The sequence below is a fragment of the Dendrobates tinctorius genome, unplaced genomic scaffold, assembly GCF_039654945.1.
Source record: "Dendrobates tinctorius isolate UK_male_01 unplaced genomic scaffold, ASM3965494v1 ptg000032l, whole genome shotgun sequence".
Taxonomy (NCBI): domain Eukaryota; kingdom Metazoa; phylum Chordata; class Amphibia; order Anura; family Dendrobatidae; genus Dendrobates; species Dendrobates tinctorius.
The window spans coordinates 17,860,129-17,873,831 of NW_027361700.1; the positions used below are offsets into that span (position 1 = coordinate 17,860,129).

The window sequence follows — 13,703 nt, forward strand, 5'->3', positions numbered from 1 at the left end:
GCCCTGCCTCCTGTATAAAGCAGCCGCCCCTGGCTCCTCCTACACTGATGGACACATAAAACATGGAATAATAGGGAAGATGTTATCGATCCATCATCAGAGCTGTAAATCCGACCCCCCACACAATATGATACCCTGTTTGGGTAGTTTTAATGTGTAAAATGGCATCAAAACATGATGAAGGGGGCACCCGGATTTGAACCAGGGACCTCTCGATCTGCAGTCGAATGCTCTACCACTGAGCTATACCCCCTCATGTGTGGTGAGCCTGGAGTGTGACTGTACAGGAGTTCAGGATGAGCAACAAGTGGATAATGTCTTCTTGCACCATCTATGTTACTTACTTAGGAAAAGTACTAACCTCGGATCTGGCAGATGCTGTACAATAGCGTAATAAATAGAGCCTGTACGTTTAATCTTTATACTGTTTTCGTGCTGCGCTATTTATCTGGAATTTGATACCCTGGTCAATAGGATTAATTCCCAGCTGTAGGTAATTAAAAAAACTGCATTTTTCTTACCTCCTGCTTTTAAGTAGTGATCTCCGAGGCAGAGGTGATACGCATCCTGAAGGGACTTAAGGTCAAAAAGGCACCTGGCCCTGATGGTGTATCTCCAATGTGTCTGAAAGTATGTGCTACCCAGCTTGCTCCTATACTGACAAATATATACAATGTGTCACTGAAAGAGTGCGTTGTACCTCAGTGTTGGAAAAATTTCACAAATATCCCTGTCCCCAAGAAAGTGGGATCCTCTGAGTTGAACGACTATAGACCAGTAGCACTCACATCTGTAGCTATGAAAGTCTTCGAAAGAATTATGATGTCCCACCTGATAAAATTCACGCAGAAGCTATGGGACCCGCTTCAGTTTGCCTATAAGGATTATCGTTCGGCAAACGACACTGTCAATCTGGCACTGAAGTACATTTTAGATCATACAGATGAACTGCACTCATATGTCCGGATTCTTTTCATGGACTTTAGCTCAGCGTTCAATACCATTGATCCGAATTTACTTCATAAGAAAATGGTAGCTCTTGGAGTCCCTCTCAACTTATGCTTGTGGATTTATAACTTCCTGACAGCCAGGATACAGAGTGTAAAAGTTGGACCATTCACTTCGGACACCTTGGTCACAAACATCGGGGCACCTCAGGGGTGTGTTTTGTCCCCGTTACTGTTTTCTCTCTATACGAATGATTGCATCTCTTCAGCAGACTCAGTAAAAATCTTGAAATTTGCCGATGATATGACACTGATTGGTCTCATCAGGGGAAATGCTGAAGACTTGTATCGGAGTGAGGTGGAAAGAATATGTGACTGGTGTAAAGCCAATAATCTTGTACTCAACACTAAAAAAAACTGCTGAGATGGTTGTGGATTTTAGGAAAGATCAACATGAGATACTTCCAATCTACATCCATGACGAAGTGGTTCTTAGGGTCACAGAGACCAAATTCCTTGGTGTTATCATCTCTCATGATTTTAAATGGGGGAAAAACGTGGATGCTGTTATAAGAAAAGCACAACAGAGGATGTTCTTCCTGCGTCAGCTGAAAAGATATGGTTTGTCTAAGAATCTGCTGATCTTATTCTTTAATGCTGTCATCAGATCTGTGATTTGTTCCTCTGTGATAGTCTGGTATGGGGGAGCCACTGCGCATGACAAACTCCGCTTACAAAGGACTTTCAGAACAGCAGAGAGAATTATAGGTTCCCCCCTGCCTAAAATCCAGGATCTTTATGATAAGAGTATTCGATCCTACGCATTGAAAATTTCATCCGATCCCTCTCACCCGGGACACTCCTCATTCCAACTACTCCCTTCAGGACGTCGCTTCAGAGTCCCCAAATGCAGCACCAACCGCCATATGAACAGCTTCTATCCACTCTCTGTTCAACAATTAAATCGTCATGTGTAGACTATATACTGTATCTGTCTTGTTAGATGTTACTTGTTGTATCTGTTGTTATATATTATGTTGCCTCTTTGCCACAAAGAATTCCTTGTATATATGTAATATGTACTTGGCGATAATAAATTTGATTTGATTTGATTTAAAACTAACTGTAGCTGCAGCACCCACGAGCTACCTGCTGTAAATCGGTCATTGATCAGCCATGTTGGATTTTTTTCAGCCTATGGCATAGCCAGTGACCAATAAAAAAATCCAACATGTCCAATCGTCCAAGGGATGCATGTTCTGTGGGAGTGCACACATTGTGGAATCATTGCTATTTATGGCTATTTACTTTAGTAACAGATGGCCTGAATTCTCTTTTCTTTCTTCTATAATGGTATTATTGAGTAAAAACAAATACACACGAAGGGGGCACCTGGATTTGAACCAGAGACCTCTCGATCTGCAGTCGAATGCTCTACCACTGAGCTATACCCCCTTTCTCAGAGGTAGTGCTCACACATATAACAATTATGCAGACAGAGCCTATCAACATTCATTTATTGGAGGAAAATTGTACAGATGTAGAAATGCACAAGACTTTGGCAGTCCATGCTTTTATGCACGCCTAAAAAGACAAACGCAACCAGATCACAGGCCGGACAGAGTCAACAGTGTCTTCATCTGCCTCATTTTAGGGAATCCCTGGTGTAGGCGCTCAGCGCAGAGAGCAGGATAAATGTGAGCCAAACCTTACTGTGATCTTTGGAAGGCAGAATAAACAAATCAACAGGTGACGTTTTGTTTTTTATTTTTTTACAGCCTTCCTCGTGTGGTAAAAGTGATTAGGTGACTTTATTCTTCAAGTCAGTGCGATTAAAAGCGTTACCAGATTTATATCGGGTTTTTCTGTTTGTCACACACTAAAAGACTTTTTTTTATTGCACATCGCCATATTTTGAGAGCTATAATTTTTCCATATTTCGTATAAAAAGTCATGTAAGGGCTTGTTTTTTGCGGGACAAGTTCACTTTTTTTGGTATCATTTTTGGACACATGACATTTTTTGATTGCTTTCTATTTGGATTTGTGTTACGCAGAATGAACTAAAACCAGCAACTGAGTAATTCTTGTTTGTTTGTTTTTTACACCGTTCCACGTGTGGTAAAATTGGTAAGGCAGTTTTATTCTTCGGGTCAGTACGATGACAGCGATACCTCATTTATATGGTTTTTTATGTTTTGGCCCTTTTACACAATAAAAACTATTTTATAGAAAAAAATTATTATTTTTGCATCGCTTTATTCTGCGAGCTCTAACTTTTTTTTATTTTTCCACTGATGACGCTGTATGGCGGCTCATTTTTTGCCGGACTAGATGACGGTTTCAGCAGTACCATGGATATTTACATTCATGTTTTTGATTGTGCTTTATTCCACTTTTTGTTCGGCGAGACATGATGATGAAACAAATTTTTTTTGTTTATTCCTTTTGCAGTGTTTGCTAAAGGGGTTAACTAGTCGGGCAGTTTTATAGGTTGGGTTGTTACGGACGAGGCGATACTAAATATGTGTACTTTTTTAAATTATTTATGGGTACAATATATTTAACTTTTTTTTCAATATTTTTTCACTTTCTTTGTGTCTCACTATGGGATTTTCACGTTTTGCAGTCTGATCGCTTGTAAGGTATAGCAAAGCAGGAGCATGATCTAGGACATTTACTAGCTCTGGTGACCCGGATATCGTCATGACAACATTGGGTCACCATGGCAAGGATCAGCCCTTCATGATGGCCCCGATCAGAGTGCAGAGGGGCCTCCCTGCCTCTGCTTGCCTAAATTATGCGATCGATCTATATCGCAGTATTTCAGGGGTTAAGGTGCCAGGATTGGTTCTGGCACTGCTCCTGTACTGAGTGCCAGGTGTCAATGACAGAATCAGCTGACACCCGGTGGCGATCACACGCCCACATCCTCTGCGTATACAAAATCGTCATGACATCATAGGTTGGTAAGTACTAGCCGACTGTCATGTATGGATATGTCCAGTCTGGAAGGGGTTAGGTTAAAGCACCACTCCGGCGTTTTTTTTTTATCGCAGAGCTATAGAGGTGTTTCTACTTTCATACTAACCAGCCGTGGTGAAAATGCCAGAGGTTATGTATAAAACTATGGGCTGGTACCTTAGATTATAAACACCATTCCAGCCCTTGAAATAAAGCTGGGGTGGTGAACACAGATTTAAGGAGAATAGAGAAATTACCCCTACAAGACAAGCTATAAAGTCCCCGGGATAAAAAGGTGCTATGATAATTTATGCAACATATCTCCTACTGAATAACAAGTTTTCTTTTTTTTTTTAAGATCTTAACAATTTATATATGTATTATTGAAGAAAAACAAGTGTCACACAAGGGGGCACCCGGATTTGAACCAGGGACCTCTCGATCTGCAGTCGAATGCTCTACCACTGAGCTATACCCCCTTTGGTGTGATCACATGCCCACAGGAAAACAAAAAAAAAATAGGAACACAAGGAATGCGCTTACAGGGAATCTGTCACCTACTTTTTTGTCTGTAAGATGCGGCCACCGGCTTTGTGCACACGTTGCGGATTTTGATGCGCTTCTGCAGCGTTTTTGGACACACAATATTGCATCAAATCCGCAGTATAGTGCACAAGCAATGTTAGTCAATGGGAAATTAAGAATTGGTGTGCACATGCTGCAGATTCGCTGTGTTTTATTTTCGGCAGCATGTCAATTCTTTTTGCAGATCTGCAGCCATTGACTACCACTGAGTCAGGCACATCCGCAGGGGTAAAAAGATTTGCAGACATGCAGCGAGAAACCTCTGCAACATATCTCCTTAGGCTACTTTCAGACTTCAGTTTTTAAGCATCAGGCGCGATGCGGCAAAAAATGTAAAAGCCGGATCCGGTGCCGATTGCCACCGGTTCCGGCTTTTCCCCCATAGACTAGCATTATCACCGCACTGCGCCTGATGGCCATGCGGCGTGTCCGGCTTTTGCCGGAAACGGCAAAAAATGCCTGTCCGGCATCTGCAAAAAAACTTTCCATGCAACGTTTTTTGACAGCGCCGGACCGCTTTTTTCCACTGCGCATGCCCGAAGACTCTCTCGCCCTCTCCTGCACCGTCTCCGGCCTCAACAGATGATCCGGGCGGGCTGCGACTTCTACCGGATCAGGTTTGACAACTTTTCGCCGCAGCCCGCCGGATTTAAAAATCTGAAGTCTGAAAGTAGCCTTTGTGAACAACAAGTTCCTTTTTTTTTTTTTAAGAATCTCAACAAATGTATTATTGAATAAAAACAGGTGCTTTAAAGGGGGCAACCAGATGTGAACCTGGGACCTCTCGATCTGCAGTCGAATGCTCTACCACTGAGTTATACCCCCTCTAATACTCCTAATCTGGTGCTCACACATGTAGGAAAATGTGCACAACACCTGAGCAGACACCAACTTTGAATAATCCTTGAAAACGTCTTTAGATTTATTCGAGTCTTTATAAACTTTAATCCTCAGTGCTGGCTTTTTACTGCGCTGAGAAATAGAGAAAAAAACATTACCAATGTGTAAGGATGCAGCGGGTGTTAGCAGTATAAGGCCGGTTTCACATTAGCGCTTTTTAAGCGCACGCACGGCCGGGGGTAGCTCCGCCCCCGAGCCGGCTCTCTGCCCGGCGTGCCCGCCCCTTGCTTATAGCGCCGCCTCCTAGCGGACAGCGGCGCCTGCGATCGGCGCACCCTATCTTTAGCATAGGGTGCGCAGATCGTGCGCAGGCCGTGCGCTAGTTGCGCTTTGACCTGCGCTGCGCACTATGCTAAAGATAGGGTGCGCCGATCGCAGGCGCCGCTGTCCGCTAGGAGGCGGCGCTATAAGCAAGGGGCGGGCACGCCGGGCAGAGAGCCGGCTCGGGGGCGGAGCTACCCCCGGCCGTGCGTGCGCTTAAAAAGCGCTAATGTGAAACCGGCCTAAGGCGTCTTTCACACATCAGTATTTTTGATCAGTATTTCATCAGTATTTGTATGAGAAAACCAGGAATGTCTCCAAAACAAAGAACAGACATCAGTCTTTCAATTATATTTTTTTCTCAGTAAGTTCCATTCCTGGATTTGGCATATAAACACTGATGCAAAATACTGACGTGTGTATGAGCCTTAACACAGCCACTGACCTTCTGCAGTGGCCACAGCCATAGTCATTTAACTCTATATATCAGCAGCTTCATGCTCCTGAAGTCAAATGTCCCCCCTTCCCTTTGAGCCCCCCTGGTGTGATTAAACAGCAGTTAAAGACTGAGTGGCATTGGGAAAACACAATTTACCGGGTGCTTGTCTCAGGAAAAACAAGTTGGGCACTAAAATTGCAACCTACAACATTGCAGTATTAACAGCGGGCTTATTTCTGAAACATAGCTGTGGGGTTAAAATAAATGGGATACCCTAAAGGATGTAATTTCCAAAATGGCATCACTTTGGTGGTTTTTCTGCTATTCAAGTACCTCAGACTATGAAAATAGCATGGGCAACTATTCCAGCAATAAAACAATAAAATATGTGTCATCAGGTTTTTTCATAGCACTATTCACTTTCATTGGAGAGTTTGAGCTGCAGCATAAACCAAATGATTAGATGTCTATGTTTTTTGGGGGGAGATTGCGAGCAAAAAATACAAGGAAACCCACACTGGTTTTTTTTTTAATTTATAGCGCATGAATACTCTCATCAGTCACTGTCTCGCTGTTATTAGCGGCAGCAGGTGTAGGCTGACTGGAGAAGTAGTCCCATCAGCCGCCGCCTGCTCTCCCTGTTATCAGTTGAATACAAATGTCATCAGCTGAATATAAATGTCATCATTCTTCCCTGCTCACGTTGATTTCAGCGCGAGCAGGGAAGAATGATGAGAGTGGTTTTCAGCACGTGGAGCCGGGTAACAGTGCGAACAGTACCGCTGCTTCCCAGGCGCCGTTACGTGTCACACTGATGCGAGACGTTTTGCGACCGTGCTGTTGTTAAAAAATGGACATGTGCACTGACCCATTTGAGAGACAGGAATAGGTATAGTGTTATGGCTAGGGTAGTAAAATAATAATTAAAAGAAAATGCACGCTAAAAATATATTTAAACAATGAAAAAAATAAATAACATTTTATGCCGGGTTTTAAAAAAAAAAAGAAGCCCAAGGGAAAGCAAACTATACCACCCATATGTATTTAGGTGAAAGTGTGAGTAATGCAAATAATGTGCTTTCTTTTTCTACCTTTATTCTAAGATCCGCAAAGCAATATGAGGATTTATTCAATTTTTAAAAATAAAATTTCCCTCTTAAATGTACATCACACCAATGTATTCTAGATCATTTACTAGAAACAACCCACACACCAACATATTTGGTATCCAACTATCCATGTAATCAGGAAAATTAGAGAAATAAATCAAGAGGCATAGAAATAAAAACTTTATTCCGTTAGGAAATGATTACACAAGTCGTTGAAGAAAGACTGCTTTTTGCCAACATTTTTTGAAAGAAGAAAAAAAAGGAATATCTAAAATATATGACATAAAGACACTTCTTTAAATAATTTTGTACAGCATGGAAAGTTTTGAAATTTTGTAAGTAGTGAATTTGTCTTCATTCCAATAAGACAAATTGCATACAAGTGGTTAGCAACCCCCTGCTTTTCCCTAGTCTATTTGTCATCAGCTGCATTGATATATCAGTATGTACCCATTTGGAGCACTGACACTGACAGTGAGAGGGTCAGTAGCTATCTCCTCCGAGTGTTGTACTTATCACAACAATCTCCTACAGCACTTTATCCTGAGTTAGGGCACAGTCACATGGCCAGATAACTCGGGCGAGGATCCCAATGCAATTCTCGGACTGGCCGTCAGCTTATGCCAACCTGAGCGTGAGAGCATGTATTCTATACAACTGACACGCTCGTCTTTCACTGCCATCATCTGTACTCCAAATGAGTATGTGCTGATATCAATGCAGCTGAAGGCAGGCACATAGACTGGAGAAAAGCAGTAGATAGGAAGACACGTACATGCAAGTCTTTTTGTTACAGGAATGCAGAAAATTGCCTCATAAAGTGACATTCAAAGTTTCATATATTTCAATGCTGGACAAAGTTATTAAAAACCAAAAAAATAAAAGATTAATTACTTTTTAATTTGCCCTGGATATTAAGGCCTTGAAAGCCTGAAATGGGAAGAGATTAAAGTGTTGTCTACTGCTATGACCTTGACGACTGATCTCGATGACTATGATATTGATGACTCCCACTAACTATGTGTTACCAGCTCAGACATCAGCCAGATGAAAACAATGTATGTGGTGGAACAGAACAGCTTTGTACGATCTATTGGCCACTGTTGGATACTGTAGAACAGCTTGTATCCATGTAAAAGTGAACCCTCATTTTGACAAGTCTGCATTTTATAGGAAAACCGTCAGAGCATTGTGGTTTAGCAAAAAACGCCAGTGCTGGAAAACAAATTAACGCCCTAAAAAAGTTTTGTAAGTAAGGTGCGTAACATGCATCATAGACTAAAAAGTAACATTTGGCTACATAAAAAAATATTATTTTTTTGCACCCCCAACATTCAGCTAACTGAAGGGACTTTGGCAAGCGTTGAGTCCCCTTCACTGTATACCAGGCACAGCTCCATACATCTTATAGCACCTGTACCATGTAGTGCTGGTCAGTTCTATTTATGAACTGACATCCTGTAGAATGTAAGGGTACCGTTACACTTAGCGATGCACCAGCGATTCCGACAACGATATGACCCGGTCAGGATCGCTGGTGCATCGCTAAGTGGTCGCTAGTGAGCTGCCACACAGGCAGATCTCACCAGCGACATCGCAGGGGTCAGGGGTCGCTACTTACCTGTCAGACGAGGCGATGAAGACGTCCTCCCGCCCGCGTCCACGCGTCGCCACAGCAGGAAGCCCAGCAGGAAGCAGATGACGAGAAACGGCCCAGGACGTTCTCGCGCGATCAGCGATAGCCAGCGGAGGAGCGGTCGGAGGTAAGTATCACATGTAGCGATATCGCTAGCAATATCGCTGCTGCGTCACAAAACCAGTGACATTATAGCGATATTGCCAGCGATATCGCTATGTGTAACGGGCCCTTAAGCCCGAAAGGGCAGGGTCCTCTCCCCTCTATATCAGTCTGTGATTGTTAGTTTGTTTACTGTAAGTGATATCTGTAATTTGTATGTAACCCCTTCTCATGTACAGCACCATGGAACCAATGGTGCTTTATAAATAAATAAATAATAATAATAATAATAATAATAATAATAATGTGAAGGGCACTGAGCTGTAATACCAGGCACAGCCACTACACAATGTATGGTGCTGTGCTGGGGAAATAATGAAGGCTGATGTGGCACTCAGAAGCACTGCTGGTACCTGTCTGTGGCCGCTGGGAGTTGGATAGGACAAAGAAAATTCCATTCATTATACTAAAAAAGAGAAACATAAATAGAGACCTGGACTCACCCAATGTATGCAAATGTTGGGACGTCATTAAACAGGATTCTAAACTGCTTCATTCATTTCTACTCCTTCCACGAGGGAAGAATGCGTGAGAAAGTTTGAGTAAACTTCACCCAATTCAGCCAAAATAACAAGCAGCTCCCATACAGATTGTTCAAAAGGTTGGATTATACTAAATCTATTGTAATATAGCATTCACAATTGAGGGCTGAGGTTGGGAAGGGGGCACCCGGATTTGAACCAGGGACCTCTCGATCTCTCCCTCTCTACCTCTGAGCTATACCCCCTTGATCACCAGGTCTCTTTTTTCCCTTATAAATTTTTTTGGAACATTGAGAAAAAATGTGTAGAACACTCCATGGTAATCACTGTTGTGGGGGATCTGTGGAAGACACGTGTGGGGCCCTCAGCAGCAGATCTTGCTGTTGTAGTGAGGCAGATAATATTGTGTGGGGGGCATCTGGGGCAGACTCTGATGTGGGGGCACACTGTGTTCCCACTATTGTGAGGCAGATAATATTGTGTGGGGTGCCTGTGCACTCACTGTTGTGAGGCAGATAATATTGTGTGGGGCGCCTGTGCACTCACTGTTGTGAGGCAGATAATATTGTGTGGGGCGCCTGTGCACTCACTGTTGTGAGGCAGATAATATTGTGTGGGGCGCCTGTGCACTCACTGTTGTGAGGCAGATAATATTGTGTGGGAGGCCTGTGTACACACTGTTGTGAGGCAGATAATATTGTGTGGGGCGTCTGTGCACTCACTGTTGTGATGAGGAAGATAGGATTGTGGGGGGGCGTCTGTGTACACACTGTTGTGATGAGGAAGATAGGATTGTGGGGGGGCATCTGTGTACACACTGTTGTGATGAGGAAGATAGGATTGTGGGGGGGCGTCTGTGTACACACTGTTGTGATGAGGAAGATAGGATTGTGGGGGGGCATCTGTGTACACACTGTTGTGATGAGGAAGATAGGATTGTGGGGGGGCGTCTGTGTACACACTGTTGTGATGAGGAAGATAGGATTGTGGGGGGGCGTCTGTGTACACACTGTTGTGATGAGGAAGATAGGATTGTGGGGGGGGCGTCTGTGTACACACTGTTGTGAGGCAGATAATATTGTGGTGGTCGTCTGTGTACACTGTTGTGATGAGGCAGATAACATTGTGGGGGTCGTCTGTACACACTATTGTGAGGCAGATAATATTGTGGGGGGCGTCTGTGTACACTGTTGTGATGAGGCAGATAACATTGTGGGGGTCGTCTGTACACACTATTGTGAGGCAGAAAATATTGTGGGGGGCGTCTGTGCGAACACTGTAGTGAGGCAGAAAGGATTGTGGGGGCGTCTGTGCACACACTGTTGTTGTGAGGCAGATAATATTGTGGGGAGCGTCTGTGCGAACACTGTAGTGAGGCAGAAAGGATTGTGGGGGCGTCTGTGCACACACTGTTGTTGTGAGGCAGATAATATTGTGGGGAGCGTCTGTGCGAACACTGTAGTGAGGCAGAAAGGATTGTGGGGGCGTCTGTGCACACACTGTTGTTGTGAGGTAGATAATATTGTGGGGGCGTCTGTACACACTGTTGTGAGGCAGATAATATTGTGGTGGTCGTCTGTGTACACTGTTGTGATGAGGCAGATAACATTGTGGGGGTCGTCCGTACACACTATTGTGAGGCAGATAATATTGTGGGGGCGTCTGTGTACACTGTTGTGATGAGGCAGATAACATTGTGGGGGTCGTCTGTACACACTATTGTGAGGCAGAAAATATTGTGGGGGGCGTCTGTGCGAACACTGTAGTGAGGCAGAAAGGATTGTGGGGGCGTCTGTGCACACACTGTTGTTGTGAGGCAGATAATATTGTGGGGAGCGTCTGTGCGAACACTGTAGTGAGGCAGAAAGGATTGTGGGGGCGTCTGTGCACACACTGTTGTTGTGAGGCAGATAATATTGTGGGGAGCGTCTGTGCACACACTGTTGTTGTGAGGAAGATAATATTGTGGGGAGCGTCTGTGCACACTGTTGTGATGAGGCAGATAGGATTGTTGGGGCGTCTGTGTAAAAACTGTTGTGATGAGGCAGATAGGATTGTTGGGGCGTCTGTGTAAAAACTGTTGTGATGAGGCAGATAGGATTGTTGGGGCGTCTGTGTAAAAACTGTTGTGATGAGGCAGATAGGATTGTGGGGGGCGTCTGTGAAACACACTGTAGGATTGCCATGAATGTCTGAGGCAGACTGTGATATTAAGTCAAATAGTGTATAGTCTGCATCTGCAGCAGACACTTGTGGTGGAGCAGATAATATTTTGGGAGGCAAAAAAAAGTAAAAGAAGGTAGCAAAGATACTACAATGTGTGATCAGCAACACTAACCATTAACCCCTTAATGACCGTCAATACGTCTTTTAACTGACCTGAGATATAAGAGAATAGCATTCCCATACAGGTGACAATCCAGCAGCTGTCAACTGTACACTATACCTGACAACTTGCTGCATCAGCCACAATCAGTGTTGTCACATCCATATCTCTTTAACCCCTTAGATGCTGCTGTCAATAATGACTACATCATATAAATGGTTAACAGAGTGTGGCTTCTCCCTCTTTATTCCCATCGACACCGAGATCATGATTGTGTGGTCCTCATGCTTGCCATGGCAATTCACGAGCAAATAGCAGCCTTAGGCTGTGTGCCCACGATGCGATTTTTAAGCATTTTTGCTGCGATTTTCGGCGCAAAAACGTTTAAAAAACTCGTACAGAGCGCCCCCCATGCATTCCTATGGCATTCCGCACATGCTGTGCTAATGCTGCACTTTTTTCCGCGGCGGAATCGCATCGAGGAAAAAAATCGCAGCATGCTCATTCTTTTTTGCGGAATCGCAAAGAATTTCCGCGATTCCGCACTCATAGGAATGCATCAGAACCGCTTACTTCCCACATGTGGCTATGCCCACCATGTGCGAAGTTAAGCGTCTCATGTGCGGTTGGTACCCACGGTGTGGAGAGGAGACTGTCCTCCAGGCCCTGGGTACCATACCCCTGTAAAAAAAAGAATAAAAAAAATCGGGGTATATTTACCTTCCGACGTCCCGCGCTGCCATCCCGGGCCTCAGCATTCCCAGTAATGCCTTGCGGCAAGGTCCTGTGATGACGTAGTCTCGCGTTACTCTAGCGGTCTCGTAAGATCGCTATAGCAACGCGAGACCAACGTCATCACAGGTCTCGCAAGGCATTGCTGGGAACGGGAGCGTCGCTGAGATTGTGCGGGACGTCGGAAGGTAAATATACCCCAATTTTTTATTTTTTTATCATTTTTAACATTCTATCTTTTACTATTGACGCCGCATAGGCGGCCTCAATAGTAAAAAGCTGTTAACACTTGTCAAACACTATGTTTGACAAGTGTGACCAACCTGTCAATCACTTTCCAAGCGATGCTTCAAATCGCTTGGAAAGTGCTTGAATATCGCACGCGAAAATCGCAAACATAATCGCTGTAAAATCGCGCGATTTCTGGGAAGGAGTCCAGTTTTGAGTGTCCGGATTAAAACGCAACGTGGGCACATAGCCTTAGAGTCTCCTGGCTCTAGCGACCTGTTCAGAAGTTAGTGACATTTAGGTGGTAAAATACATTTTTTCATTCCTGTCATGTCACTTTGTATTAATTCCTGAAAAGCACTTGAAGGGTTAATAAAGTACCTGACAGCAGTTTTCAGTATGTCGGGGGTGCCGTTTTTAAAATGGTATCACTTTTGTGGGTTTTCCAATATATAGGACCCCTAAAGTCACTTCAAATCTCGATAGGTCCCTCAAAAAAATAATTTTGTAAATTTCCATGAAAAAATGAAAACTTACTACTACATTTTTAAACCTCCTAAAATGCTAACAAAATAAAATAACATTTTACAAATGGTGCTGATGTACGGCCGGCATGTGGGAAATGTTATTTATTAATGTTTTGCTATAATGTGACTAACTGAATTAAAGGGATAATCAAAGTTTGAAAATTACTAATTTTTTTTTCATTTTTCAAATTTCTGATATTTTTTTTATAAATAAACACAAAACATATCAACCTAAATTTACCATTATAATAAAGTATAATGTGTCACGAAGAAACATTCTCAAAATGACTGGAATTTGTCTAAGTGTTCCAGAGTTATTACCACATAAAGTGACACTGGTCAGATTTTTTAAATTTGGCTCTGTCACTAAGGGGTTAAGAGAGTTTTGCCTTCTAATAAAAATGGT

The 13,703-nt window shown here is 43.4% G+C and overlaps 3 non-coding genes across 3 annotated transcripts; all 3 read right to left on the reverse strand.

Moving 5' to 3' along the window:
- Positions 1 to 181: 181 nt before the first annotated feature.
- TRNAC-GCA (transfer RNA cysteine (anticodon GCA)) lies at positions 182 to 253 on the reverse strand. The gene has a single exon. It is a non-coding gene; the product is annotated as a tRNA-Cys (tRNA).
- A 2,077-nt stretch (positions 254 to 2,330) lies between these two features.
- Positions 2,331 to 2,402, reverse strand: TRNAC-GCA (transfer RNA cysteine (anticodon GCA)). Its single transcript has one exon. It is a non-coding gene; the product is annotated as a tRNA-Cys (tRNA).
- Positions 2,403 to 4,317: 1,915 nt separating this feature from the next.
- Positions 4,318 to 4,389, reverse strand: TRNAC-GCA (transfer RNA cysteine (anticodon GCA)). Its single transcript has one exon. It is a non-coding gene; the product is annotated as a tRNA-Cys (tRNA).
- Positions 4,390 to 13,703: the final 9,314 nt, after the last annotated feature.